The sequence below is a fragment of the Mirounga leonina genome, unplaced genomic scaffold (genome assembly GCF_011800145.1).
Source record: "Mirounga leonina isolate KUSES-001 unplaced genomic scaffold, KU_Mleo_1.0 Mir_54, whole genome shotgun sequence".
Classification (NCBI taxonomy): domain Eukaryota; kingdom Metazoa; phylum Chordata; class Mammalia; order Carnivora; family Phocidae; genus Mirounga; species Mirounga leonina.
This window is the reverse complement of record NW_023270812.1, coordinates 353,641-369,188: the sequence shown is the minus strand read 5'-3', so window position 1 is coordinate 369,188 and position 15,548 is coordinate 353,641.

Here is a 15,548-nt window from a genome sequence, read left to right as displayed (position 1 = left end):
TTTTTTTACCATCAGCTACTTGATCCCCAGAAAGTTCCTAAAGTATTCCTCACATCTTACAGTTTTCTCTAATAGTATTGATTAATCTTTTAGAATTTTTCTTTCTAATATTTCAAGATTGTTTTGAAGTTCAGCCCCAGATAATAATACTAGTATTTAGTTTCATAATATCCATAGATTTAATTAGTGATATCTTAAATCTTTTGTTTAGATTTTCAACCAAATTATTGAATCCAAAGAACTGCACCATGAATTCTTGCAACTACCTGTTAATATGAGTTCCCAGTCAGGAACAAGTTAATGATAACTAGCTATTGAGAATCATACACATCATACTCTCTTAGCTTATAATTAACATGACATATGCAATAGAACAAAATCATTTCTTGAAGTTAAAATAGATTATGTTTTACAAATGCTTCTTATCTTTGTAGACCGTCACTATGCCATAAAAGAGGATTAAATTGGTCTGACATGATTTGTTTTTACAAAGTCAGGCAGCCACTTAAGCTTTTTCAGAGATTTCTAAATTATAAATTGATCAGTTCTTTTACTTTATCCTCAGATATTGACTTTGATTCTATGATTTCTAGGGTCTATTTTAAAATACACTCTAGGAAAAAAGGTGGGTATATTCCCTGATGTCTCTAAAATTATTTCGACTCCTCTGAATTGGAATTTCTTAGTATCTTTAAGTGTCGTTTGATAGATATCATTCAAACTCTACTAATTTTAATATATGCAGCCTTTCTGTTTATTCATTTCCCCACTTACGTTTGATTCAGCTTTTATAAGAACTTTCTGCAAAGTATATATCTAATCTTCAGCAGGAAAATTAAATGTATTAAAAGGTTTTTCTTGGTTGTATTCAGTTATTAGTTTTCTTTCCCTATTTGAAAATAAAATGCACTCTTTAGCCATTGGATTTCTGTCTAACAAATTAAAGGATACTTGTTCTTAAGAACAGATTTCTTTAAAAAAAAAGAACAGATTTCAACCTTTCTACATTTCTCTCAATTTTGTGTAAACCTAAAACCATTCTTTAAAAAATAAAGTCTTTTTAAAAAAACTGATTTTGCTGCATTTTTTTATCTGTTTACTTGAGAGAGAGAGCATGAGCAGGGAGGAGAGGCAGAAGCAGATTCCCTGCTGAGCAAGGAAGCCCTACATGGAGCTCAGTCCCAAGACTTCAGGATCATGACCTGATCCAAAGGCAGACCTTTAACTGACTGAGCCACCCAATGCCCCTTGCTGTAGTTTTTTTTTTTTAATTTCTGCTCCTTGCATCCACTTTTTAGTTTTGACCTTTATGTTACTTCCCTGGATACTATGCAGAACTTGACACATCCTGATAGAAAAAAAATTGTTAAAAATCAATAGATTTCTTTAATGCAGCAATAACCAACTAAAAAATGTGGATTTTGTTTAAAAAGGAAATAACCTATTCAAAATAGAAACAAAAACATAGCAAGCTTATAAATTTATCTAGGGGCGCCTGGGTGGCTCAGATGGTTGGGTGTCTGCCTTCAGCTCAGGTCATGATCCCAGGGTCCTGGGATCGAGCCCCGCATAGGGCTCCCTGCTCCGCGGGAAGCCTGCTTTTCCCTCTCCCACCCCCTCTGCTTGTGTTCCCTCTTTCGCTGTGTCTCTCTCTGTCAAATAAATAAATAAAATCTTTAAAAAAAATAATAAATTTATCTAACACGAATTATGGAAGATGATTTGATAAATGACCAAACGTTTATAGAGAGACATTTTCAAATGGAACGAACGGCATGTGTCTAAATGGGAATATCAATATCAAAATACCAATTGGTTCCAAATTAATTAATAGGTTACACAAAATTCCAATCAAAATTTAACTTCTCTTTACAATTTTTTGAAATGCTAGATATTCTAAACTTCATCTGGAAGTTTAGAAGAAGAATATATGAGAAAGACAGAGGCAAAAAACATGTGAAAAAGATAAAGGAAGGAAGGAAAGAAAGAAAGAAAGGAAAAGAAAATTCAACATCCAGGGACATTGTCATGAAGGAAAAGACTTTAAAGTAACCAGAAAGAAAAACGTTAAATTACCTACAAATGAACAATAAACCTAACAGCTGCCTTCTCAAAAGCATCAATAGAGACCAGATGATAATGAAATAATACCTTCAAAGTGCTAAAGGAACATGACAATCAGTTGAGAATTTTGTGCTCAGTGAAATTATTACCCAAAAATGAAGGCAGAATACAGATATTTTCAAACAAAAGAAAACTGAAAATTTATCTCCCTCACTGAAACAACTACAAAAAGATATATTTAAGAAAGGAGGAAATTCAATTAATGGGATACAAGAAGCAGTGATAAGCAAAGACATTGAAAGACATTTTGTCAAAATCTCTAAGCATTGACTGTAAAAGAGAATGAATTATTATTTCAGAAGGAAAGCTTTTAGAAGTAAAATGGAAATACTAGACAACAATGGTATAGAAGATGGGAGCATGACACTGGAATTAAGGTATTCCAACGTCCATATATGTTCAGGAGGATAAAAGAAATATTGATTAAATGTAGCCTTTGTAATGTTTTATAAATAACTTAAAAGGGATAACTCAGAACAGATTGCCTGTTGACCACCATTTCTTTGAACCTGACTTCTCCATTCTTGAGTTTTGTTGAGCCTAAACTACTAATTTTTTGGATTGTCAAGCAGGATGTTTTAAGAAGGACTCATGAGTGTTATATTCCCTGATTTAATTCATATTTGAGAATGCAGCCTGTTGCCTTTTCACTCACCTGATAGTGGGCTTGATGTCGTGTTCTTGGACCATATTCTCTTCCCCTCATAACTTTGTAGAAATGACTCCAATGTTTGCTGTTTTTGGACATTGCTGTGGTGATGTATGAGGCCAAATTCATTCTTTCCCCTTTGTAAATAAATCACCTTTTTAATGTGTTTTTTTTTTCAATGAAAAGTATAAATATGAATATTCAAATTAAGTGGGATAAGCAAAGATTATAAATAACCTCACATCTGTTCAGGACAGATTATGCTACCACATTTGTTACCAAAAAACCCTCTAAATTTTCTTAGGTTTTTTGATTTTGGAATTTCAGCTTAGGGAGAGATTATGGACTTGGCATTCAGCTGTCAGTAATGTTTATTTTATTCCTTACTAAGGTTTACAATTTTTTAATTGGTTTTATAAAGATGTTGCTTGTAGCCCCAACCTGTTACCTTAGATCTGCGATATCCCTTTTGATCTCATTCTGTTGTTTCATAATTTTGTCTTTTTCCCTGTCTTATTAACTTACTGTTCTCATTCAGTTCAACATTATATGAAGCAATATTGAGGAATTACCTGAGTTATAATTTCTACTAGATTGGGGTTTTTTTTCCTTATGCTACATTGGTTATTTTCCCTTTTTTCCTGTAGTATTTTTGCACAGTTGCTATGCAAAAAAAAAAAAAAAAATATATATATATATATATATATATATATAGTTTTGTTTTGTTTTGTTTTTACCTTGCTCATATTAACTAACTCTGCCCAGACATTTTAATGATTCTTCCATATTGTGAATAATTTTGGAGGGTTTTTCTCTGTGCCTTCTCTAAGACCATGTTCCCTCTTTCTCTCTCTTTCACTCTCTCTCTCTTTCTCTCTTTTCTTACTATAAAAGCTTTATTGAGGGGTACCTGGGCGGCTCAGTCAGTTAAGCATCTCCCTTTGGCTCTGGTCATGATCCCAGGGTCCTGGGATCGAGCCCCGCATCGGGCTCCCTGTTCAGCAGGGAGTCTGCTTTTCCCTCTCCCTATGCCCCTCCCCATGCTCGTGCTCTCTCTCGCACGCTCTCTATCTCTCAAATAAATGAATACAGTCTTTTAAAAAAAATAAATAAATAAATATAAAATCTTTATTGAGATATAATTTGCATACCATAAAATTAACCATTTAAAGTGCACTGTTCAAAGTTCTTTGTATATGTATAGGCTTGTGCAATATTACCACAATCAATTTTAGAGCATTTTTACATTGCAAACAGGGACCCCATACCAATCAACAGTCATTCCCCCATTTTCCTTCAACCTGCTCCCAGCCCTAACCATTAATGTACTTTCTGTATCTATAAATTTGCATATTCTGAACATAAAAATGGATTCCATTTCGTATAAATGGGACCATATAATACTAGGTCTTTCGTGGCTAGCTTCTTTCACTTAGCATAATGTTTTCAAGGTTCATCCACATTGTAGCATGTATCAGTACTTCATTTCTTCTATTTATGCCCAAAATATCCCATTGTATACAACATTGGGTTGTTTTCCATTTGGGGGGCCATTATAAGTAATGCTGCTATGAACATTTAAGTACAAGTGTTTGTGTGGGTCCTGTTTCTCTTCTAAAGCTTGGCGTTAGCCTGGGTATTTCATGTTTAACCACTTTCTGTGGTCTGAGAAAACAGCAGCTGTCATGGCACAGTATGCAAGAGAGGACGGAAGCTCAGCTTGGGTTGTGTGCAGACTAAGTCAGATTTCCTGGACTCCATTTTATCTTCTGAGGTCATTGACTGTCCTGTATCTTGATTCATTCTAGCTAACGGGGGCAACAGAAAAAGGATATGATGCATTTCCATAAGGAGACACTCCCAGGCTTCGAATTCCATCCCCCAGTTAAGTGTGAACTTGGATCCTTCTCTTCCAACAAGGAATGTCAGCTTTGTTGATTTCTTTCCCTATTCATTCACAACTTCCCATCAGAAGATTAAAAAAAAAAAAAAGTGAATGATCTTTCTCTTCACTCCGTTCCAAAACCGGGAGTATTTAGTGAAATGTCTCAGGAATTTTTTGACTCATGAATGGGACTCCAGATTAGTAGGGTGAGATAGAAGCCAAGTCATACTGCTGGTCTCCATTCTGTTCAAGGATCCTCTATTCCCGTTCTTGTGCAGACAAGTTTTGAAAACTTATTAAGTTAGGTTTGTCCTTTGTCTGGTCTACTCATGAATGTGTGTGTTTGTTATATCAATCAACTCTCCATAGTTGAATGTCCACAACATTCTCTCTTTAACACAATCCAATAAGAATATTATCTCCACAGCTGTAACTATCTTCAAGGTCCAACATAACCGCCAAGATGTGAAATCCAACTCCCTTTTATTTTTAGCAGCAACTGAAACTGTTGACCATTTCTCCCTTCTTGAAACATTTCTCTTTTTTTTTTGACTTGGTGACATAACAGTCTCTGTTTTCTTCCCAGCTTCTTCTGTCCAGCTTTAAAATGTTGGAGTGTCTTACGACTTGGTCATAGTTCTTCTTTTTCTATCTACCTTCTTCCCTTGAGTAATATCACACATTCCTATGGCTTCAAACACCATCTGTTTGCTGATGAGTCCCAAAGTTAAAACTCCAGCACAGACTTGTCTAAATTCCAATCTGATATATCCAACTACATATACCACCATTGGACAGATAATAGGCATCTCAAATTTTACATATCCAAAACCAAACACTTTGTTTTTCTCTTTATAATTCTGTTCTTCCTCCATTTTTTTCTTGTTTCAGTTAATGGCACCATCATCTACCAAAACGCCTAGGCTAAAAATACAAAATACCTCCAAGTCATCTTTAATTTCTCTCTTGCTTTCAGCACACCCTCCAACACCGATTCTAAACCACTACTTCATCATCTTACTGGTTCCACCTTTTCCTATTAATGTTTGAAGAAAGTACAAGTTGTGCTTTTATGACCTCCAATATATACAGTAGAAATTCTAAGTTAGTGGCACTGCTTATGTATATTCCAACACAGGCAATCTGTCCATACTTATTGGCAAAGCTGGTCCACACTCCTAGCACAAAGAAAGCCCTGCTTATCCAGTTAGCTAGTCCTTCCCTTCTCTAAGAGGTGGCTGGCATCCTAGTTTTTATCTACATAGGTTGCCTTGTTACCAAATAATCTAAAGTATCTTCTTAGATATCTACCAGCCTTATCATGCTGGACTTTATTCTCTTCTCTTTTTCTTTTTTTCTTTTCTTCATTTCTTAAATTGTTCTCTCCCTTTCAATTTTCATAAGAATATCTGCAGCCTTCAAAGTTATTTTCTCCCAATTCTTTCCTTCAGACTGAATAAAAGAAAAGCTGCTTTAAGAATTCTCTATCAATTCCAAACACCTTCAAGTTATTATAAAAATTCATGATTGATCTTGAAAAACAACGGCTCAATAATGATCCAGTCTCAATTTATTGATCTAATTAAGATCAATAAATTAAGACCTAAGGAAAGAACCATCACTACTCCTTATTTATATGATAATTTTTGTGCCACACCCTCCAAATTTCCAGCCAACTTACCTCAAAATTCAAATTTACTTTTTAAAAATGTTTGGAAGTAGAAGAAGAGCGCCAAGCAATGTAAGGTGCCAATAAATAATTCTAACAAGATACACAAAACCTTTACAAAGAAAACTATAAAACTCTATCAACCATATCTACCCTGAGCTAACAGGAACACTGGTCGTTACTCCCTCACTGCCCCCGCCCCCCACCCCACCCCACCCCGGGACTGTCCAGTGGAGACCTGCCAAACATTCCTGCCCTGCACTCAACAAACATCTAGCAGAGGTTTGGGGGATGAGACGGGGGTGGCCATTACAGAAAGAAGAGAAATCTGAATATGAAGTCCTGGGCAAATTCTCCAGAGGCCAATGTGTGAAACCAACCTGAAGCAACACAGCAAATGATTTGAGATTTGAACTCTGGTGAGGACTGCTACCGAGGTTGCAGATTGGCCTCTGGGTTACACCCCAGTGTAGCATCCCCAAATAGCAACACAAGGCTTTGAAAAACTAAATTGATATTGGAACCACAAACCACAGAAAGTGGGCCAGGATGTATGTTCTAAACCTAAACCTGCTAACTGCCAGCTAAAATTAAAGATCTAAATAAGACCCAGAGTGTCATAACATTATACTTAAAATGTACAGGATACAATCCAAAAATTTTGTCATACAAAGAACTAGGAAAATCTCAACTCAGATGAGAAAAGAAAATCAACAGATGCCAACACCAAGATGACATGAATGTTGGAATTATCTAACAAGGATTTTAAAGCAGCTCTCATAAAAATGTTCCAACCGGCAACTGCAATCACTCGTGAAACAAATGGAAAAAGAGACCATCTCAGCAAAGGACAGGATATACAAGGAACCAAATGCAAGTTGTAGAACCTAGAAACATAATTACTGAAAGAAAAAACCTCACTAGGTGGGCCTGTGGTAGATAGATATCCACATCCCAATCTCTGGAACCCATGAATATGTGAAGTTTTGTGGCAAAGGGGAATGAAGGTTCCAGATGAAATTATAGTTACTTTGAGATGATTCCCCTGAGATGGGAAGGTTATCCTACATTATCTGGGTGGGCCCAGTGGTTATCACGAGGGTCTTTAGACATGGAAGAGGGAGGCAGAAGAGCCAGCCAAAGTCAAAGAAGAAGAGAGGATGGCCAAAGTACAGGTTGGAGTGAAGTCATTGATGGGCCTGAAGATGGAAGGGCCTGTGAGCCCAGGAATGCAGGAAGCCTCTAGAAGCTGGGAAAGTCACTGAAACAGTGTCCCCTAGAGCCTTTGAAAAAGAACACAGTCCCGAACTACCTTGATTTTAGTCTGGTGACATGCATATTGGAGTTCGACCTAAAAAATAAAAATGATAAGATAATAAATGTGTGTTGTCTCAAGCTGCTGACTTAGGGATAATTTGTATAGCAGCAATAGATAACTAATACGATTGGACGGGAACAATATCATTAATGCATCAGTTCCCTTCAAAACGATCTATAAATTCAAAGTAATTTCATTCAGAATCCTGAAAAGGTTGTTCATGAAATTTGGCAGGCTAATTTTTAAAATGTATTTTAGAAGAATATAGGGATAAGAATAACTCAGACAAGGCTAAAGAACAAAAATCACCAAACTTTCTCTGTGAAGGGCCAGATAATGCATATTGTGGGCTTTGTTGGCCACAGATGGCCTCGTCATGTCTGCTGCTTTGATTTTGTTTATTATTCAATCCTTTACCAATGCAAAAACCATTCTTAGCTCAAGGAGTATATAAAAACAGAGCACCAGCTGGATGGCCCATGGGCCATAGTTTGCAGATCCCAGAATTAGAACAGCATGAATAAGCCTCATAATCATATTGAGAAAAAAAAATTGTAGAAGAATATACATAGAGTAGAACTGCTCAGGATTGAGAAATGCAAAATAATACTATTCATACAAACACACACATCATCACAATGTGAAGTAAACACAAATGCACCGAAATTAAACGACAGTCCCCAAATTCAGAACAATGGCTATTTCTGATGAGAAGAGGGAATGGAAACAGGCACAGGGCTTTAATCGTCTCCGTAATATTTATTTCTTAAAATGGATTTTTAATTTGTGTTACTTAAGGTGTAATTTTGCATGCACCTGATACATTTCATAGTATTCACACATTCTTGGTAGAGTTTTGCCCTGCTAGACAATGAATGATTCCTCCAGTTCTTGTCGAACCAATGGATTTTCCTCGCTGGATGGAGTGTCCCAAGTTCATCCTTGCCGAGGGTTCTGTACACATCTCATGAATTGTAGGTGTGATTATGGGACACTCGGTTTTCTGGAACTGACAAATGCTAGTCCAGCTCGTCATTGTATCTGTGACAAGGAAACCTGGCTTATCTGTCAATGACATCTGTGGTAAAAAAAAAAAAAAAAAAAAGACCCAGGATCTCCACCGCTGCTATCCCTTCCCTCAACACACAGATTCACTTGTCTCAATCACTTCAGGATTCTGAGTTTCAGGGACTATGCCAAGATACTCCAGTCCACGAAGATGTCCTGTTCTAGTGCTCAGTATCTTTGGCCACAACCCTACTATCTGCAGTTCTAGGAACCTCTGCTCCACGTCTATTCATTTATTTTCTTCAGACTTTGGAGTGAGGGTCAGATTGTGGTATAAACACAGAACAGAAAGAAAAACAAACATTCCAAACTACAGCAGGTGGGGCCGGGGGTGCTGCTGGGAGGCTGATCCAGCCCAGGAGCAAAAGCAACTGGGCAGGCACGACAAAGCACGGTGCCCGAAGAAGAGCTGTGGGTCAGGCAACAGTGAGCATTAAGATTCGCCAGAAGAGACAGGCACATCCCGTGAAGGAAAGTAGACCAGGCCAGCAGAAATCCCAGGTGGGCAGCATATCGGATTGAGGATGGCAAGTCTCATCATCAGGAAGCTTCAGACCCAGGAATCAGGTTACTAGTTACATGGCTGGGTGTCAGAGGCAGTCATCTGTGGACTTGCTCGAGGTGTGCAGGGTAGCGAGACACAAACTGGGCTCAGTTCTGAGAAGCAGAGCACACAAGATCCCAGGGACATCACAGGGCTCTGGGGTCTGGGAAGCTGGCATATTAAATTCCGTGGGCTGGAGCGATGGAGCTGTTTAAATACTGCCCATCTGTCGTTTGAATCAGTCCAGGAACCAGGGCAGAGCTAAGCCTGGTGGTGAATGGGAAGACTGGCCCAGCTCCTGTGATCTGGGGAAGGTCGTGGAAAGAGAAAGAGGGTTCCTCTTCTGCTTACGCTCGTCTATTTCCTCCTGCCTCTCCCTCCTTCCCCACCCAGGCATTAATTAATTATTTGTACTAACATCTGCAGCACATTTTTCAGATTCACACTGGCACAAAGAAAGCATCACAAAATAAAGTTATGTTATTGTATTTTTTTTTAAATGGTGCATCTTTGTTTGAAAATTGCTTAAGTTTTGAAATGTCTCCCCATCCTGCATGATTAATGTGATACATAGAACGAAGCAGCAGAGTGAGTGGAGAATTACTCAGCGCCAGTTCACCTAGAAGCATTTATCTTTGCTTTTTTCCCCTGGTGCCTGCGCTGAGCCTGAGGGTAAGCTGACACTTTTTTTTTCTTTTTTAACAAATTAAGCTTCATTTTCTTTTTTGCGTGTGTGTTAAGAACCTTGAAGGGAATGAGCAATGTCTGCAGCCTCCAATACCAGCTGCCATGGCAGGAAAGAAAGAGGTGACAATTTCCCCGCAGATTCAGGATGATTGTTTTAATGGGGCTGGGGCGGAGGTAACGGGCACAAAGATCTCGTGCAGCCAGGAAAAAGCAGGCTCTCTCCTTCCCTAGCCCGGCGCTACATGATGTAACATTTAGCTTCTGGCTTAAGGTGCATCTCTTCTCTGCTTTGATTTATTCCCACTTTTGCAAATCACAGAGGTATGTTACAGGAGATGCATTTAGAGCTGCTTTACAGTTCATTGAGGAGCAAGGCTGTTATTCCCACCAGAGAAAAATCTCACGTGTGCCAGGGTGAGTGACCTAGAATAAAAGGAAAGAAAGGGAAAAAAAAAAAAGAGAAAAGAGAACAGGAATGTAGATGTTACGCTGGGATGAAATTGTATTTGCCTTGATTGAAAACTCTTTTATTATGAACATAATTTAGATCGGAATGGGAAAATAGAACTCGTGGGCTCCTTGCCTGGCCGGGAGTGCTGCTGAGTATACAGCCGTTCCTGTAATGTAAGTGCAGATGTGATGACTGTGTTATTGTGTTTATATATGAAAGCATTATGCTCCATCGAAGGAAATGAAAAATATCTTCAAGGGTTTGCTCAGTCAGCTCCTTTAGCAGAAAATGCTTGGAGGTGTGGAATAGTAACAGGGGCCAAAATACAGATTATCGAAGAGCTAGGCAGGCTTCTGTGGATGTCATCTATCGATCTGAAAGAATGAAATGCTGAGCAGACCCTGGCAGCCTCAGAATAGTTCATGCAGGGGCCTGGATTGTGATTCTGGCTTAAGTACTCCTTGAGCACAGATTATGCCCACAGCCACGGGGTTGGGTGAGACAGTGGTGCTGTCTGCAAGGAGCTTCCAGTCCAACTGAGCAGGCAAAACCGATGCACACAGAGAGATCATTAGCAATGCAAGTGGGGGGATTTCAAATGAGTCGCTAAAATGATACAAATTCAAAGGAAAATGTCTTAGTAATTTAGCCACTCTCTCTGCACAATGTGTGTGTGTGTGTGTTTATATACCTATATTTATATATATATATATATACATTTTTATTTACATGTATGATGTCTGCTTTTACACTTTTTCTTAACACAATTAGGAAGCCTCAGTTTCCTTATTTCTTTTTTTTAAGATTTTATTTATTTATTTGGCAGAGAAAGAGAGCATAAACAGGGGGAGCAACAGAGGCAGAGGGAGAAGCAGGCTCCCCGCTGAGCAGGGAGCCCGATGCAGGACTCAGTCCCAGGACTCTGGGATCATGACCTGAGCCGAAGGCAGAAGCTTAACTGCCTGAGCCACCCAGGCGCCCCTAAAGATTTTACTTATTTATTCTAGAGAGAGAGAGCAGGGGGAGGAGCAGAGGGAGAGGGATAAGCAGACTCAGCACTGAGCGCAGAGCTCCATCTCATGACCCTGAGATTATCCCACCTGCGCCAAAAACAAGAGTCGGATGCTTAACCGACTGAGCCACCCAGGCGCCCCATCAGTTTCCTTATTTCTAAGACTTTCTGCATGTCAAAGCCTCAGGTGGACCACAGATCTGAAAGAGAGTTGAAGTATTTGTCTTTATATGACACCCACAGCAGTGTAGATGATCCTCTAGACATTTCACCCTCTCAAGCTGTAATTGACTACCCACCACAGGGTGCTGGATACCTAGTACAGTGCAGAGGAAATTTAAAAAAAAAAAAAATTTTTAAAAAAGATCAGCTCCGAGCTCCATTCTGTGCTCGAATGATACAAAATGTTTTACTTGGTATGCATCTAATTATCTAATTGGTGGAAGTTCAACAAGAGCAGGAACCTTGTCTTATAAATCAACATTGTATTCCTCCTACTTAGGGCTAAGCTTGGCAGATAGAACAGGCTCTGTTAATATTTGTTGAATGAACAAATGAATGAATGACTCCAGCAAATTTATGAATGTAGCATTACCCTGTCTTACTAATGAGGAAGCTCAAACTCAGAGATTGAACCATTTCTACAAGATCAGCAAATATACTGTAACCTGTAGTCAAGACTAACTAGGTCTGACTCCAAAGACCAGCTTCTTCCCACATAAACATTATTTCTAAAAGGCAAAATGCCCAAACCTGCCCTCAAAGGGCTTACCATCAAATAGGGAAGCAACACTCTGCATACAGAAGACAAAAACAAACTGCCCAAGGGAGGATATGATTAAGAGAAAAGAGAATGGGCACAGTTGGGGCTTGTACATACAATTTTCCTGAGCCCTCCTCCACATACCAAGCCCCAGTATCCTGTCTCACCCGTTCCCATCCACAACACAAGGGGGAGGGGAGGTCACTATTCACACACTTGGTTTTGTCTAACCATGTTTTCCACACCCAAAAACCCAAGAGTTAGAATGTAAACAAGCACAAAATTTAAATTGCTGATACCTGTTTACAAAAAAAAAAAAAAAAATCTGATTCTGCTCTTGTTAATTTCTATCAGATGAATTGGGAAAACCAGCATAGTTCTCTATCATTTTCAGCTTGTCTCACACCAGCTCACTGTGGGAATATGTATCACTTATAAAAGGTCAGCCCCACCTCTGACATGGGCTAAAGGTACAGCTAATGGGAGGCAGGATGAGGGAGTACTCAAGCACATAGAATCTGAGGTCGGATGTTGCAGCCAGATGCCAGTGAAAATGTGAAAAATAACCACGGTCAGGGGGCTTAGATGATAAAATGCAACAAGGGGGAGATCAGGCTATCACCCCCTTACCCAGTAATCAGTTTTAGTATCATTAAGTGAGACAACCAGAAATTAGTGGTCCCGAAAACAATGCAGGATAAAATGCACAGCGAGGCCTATGAAGTGTTCTTGACAAGTGTTTAAATTCAATCTAAGCAGGACTTTAAGTACTGGAAATAGAGGAATAGGTTAAATGACACCACAAAGAAACAATTAGATAAATACAGAAGAAGGACATTATAAAGGACAGCAATTCTGGTCCTTTCAACAAGCCAATGTCAGGGTTTAGAGAAAAAAAGAAAAACAAGGCAATGTTGGACTGTAAAAAAAAAAATGGAAGGGAGGACTTTTTTAGATCAAAAGATATTTGAGAGACATAATAAATGTGAGAGACATAATAAATGTTTTTAGATCAAAAGATATTTGAGAGACATAATAAATGTGGCATAATAAATAAATAAAATAAATTTGATTCTGGTTTAAATAAATGAGCAATAAAAGACATTTATGGGGAAGAATTGGGGGAAATTTGACTATAGACTGAGTATTAGATGATATTGGGGAATTATTGTTAATTTTGTCAAGGATGATGTTATAGTTATGTAAAAAAAGAAAAGTCCTGATTTTTGGAAGTGCATATTGAAATATTTAGGAGTATATTATCATGATACTTGTGACTTAGTTTAAGTACTTACATCCCCCAAAAAAGACACAGATGCAGGAAAATATGAATAGTTATTAAATGTGGATGATGGGGTTATGGGTAGTTCTTATTCACACTCTCTGCTTTTCTGTATGTACATTTTCATAACAAGAAAATTTTAAATGATTATTTAACAAAATTCCTGGCACACAGCAAATGCGTATTAAGATTAGCTTTGATCATGATTATTGTTTTTATGATTTCTGGGCTACCCCTGGGCCACCACTGCCTGCCAATATGACCACAAAGACCGCTGCCCGCCAAAGGCCAGAGCATTGGTTCAGTGTGGGTTGCTGTCTCCAGTCCCTGCCTACGCTGCTAAAGCCAATGTTGCTGGGGCCTACGGTCTCAATAACCAAGACTGGTTTCTTTTAAGCTTTTGGTCGTTCTTAATGCAACCTCTTTCCCGGGACCTGGACCAGAGAAGAGCCCGCACGGCAGGCATTGTGCTTGACTCAGAAACGCAGCTCTGGAGGTATTGATGAGCGAGCTGTGCTGTAGGGGGAGAGGGATGGAGGAGGGCAGGCTCCTAACCCTGGCTTCCTCTTCCCCACAAAGGGACAACAGTGAGAGGACATTCTTGGGTACGGTCTACTCCTCACTCACTCTTCTCTGAGGGAGGAGTGCTTTATCGTATTGGCAAATTTGGGAGCAAGCCCTGGGCACAGACAGCTCAGCCCCTGCTGCTCAGGTCATGTGATCTGGAATGCCTTCCACATGCCAAAGTCATGTGCTCCAGGACCATAATCAAAATTGGCCTTTTTTTCATCTCTTTATTCCATTATCTCCTTTGGTTTTGAACTTAGATGGACAAGAAAGAGGATATTATGTGTCTGCCCCCTTGAACCTCAACATCCTGGACTAAACATGTGACCTTCTAATCTTTCTGTGGAGATGAGTTCTTTCCTGGGTTCTTCACATAATGCAATCCATGTCCTGCCCTGGAGTCATAGAGAAATACCCAGAAATTCCTGAATTTTAGGACAACACAGTTGTTTTGGGATATCCATTCTACGCATTTAAATAAGCTCAATAGACTATATATTACTAGATATCAAACTTAACTTGGCAAAAGATTTTATATGAGTCTTATATTTAAGAAATTTTCAAGTGGGAAAACATTCTGAGTGAAGCTAAGTGAAATATGAAATTGCCACCAGCTCTCCTAGTTATTCTAATTTTTCAAATTAAAAAGAGAAAGAGAACAAAGCTCCATATGTTCCAAGTGTGGAATTAGTAGGTCCTTTAGTAATTAATTTTTTTTTATGGTTTGGGCAAATGCTAAAGTCAATCTTGGAGTTGAAATGTCGATGGCATACTGGAAGCCCTCCCAGTGACCATCTTGACCTCTTTCTTGCCTAATAATTTCAACCATCAGGAGATAAATTTCCTAGGACGATACGTCACTAAATTCACAAGGCACAGCAACTGATACAGTGGATTTTGATGAGAGCACAAAACATCTGCACATAAGCCAAATAAAAACAAGTACTTTTAAATATTTTTCAATTGTAGTAAAATGTGCCATAATAACATCTACCATCTTAACTAATTTTAAGGGCACAGCTCAGTAGCATTTAGTACAGTGACATTATCCTGCAACCATCACCACCATCCAACTCCGGAACTCTTTCACCTTGCAAAACTGAAACTCAGTACCCATGAAACAATAATCACTCCCCTTTCTCCTAACCCCAAGCACCTGGCAGCCACCATTCCACATTCTCTCCTTATGAATTTGATTTATCCTAGGTACCTCCTATAAGTGGAATAGCACAGTATTTGTCTTTTTATGATTAAAGACAACAATTTTTAAGTGGCTTCTTTCATTTCCTCTGCCTGTCACTTACTGTGGGCCTTACCGTGGGCCTATTTGCCTGATAAGCCACCTAAGCAATCACACCAACACATAAGCCAGGCTATTTTACATTCAGAAGACTACATCATTCCACTTGACTTTTGAATCTAGCAGTCACCAGGCACATAAATCCTCTGTGCCATAGCCTGTTGGCTTTGTTCGAAGTTCAATTCATAAGGTCAGAACACTAGCAAATTCGCCTAGTGCAAAGGGTTCC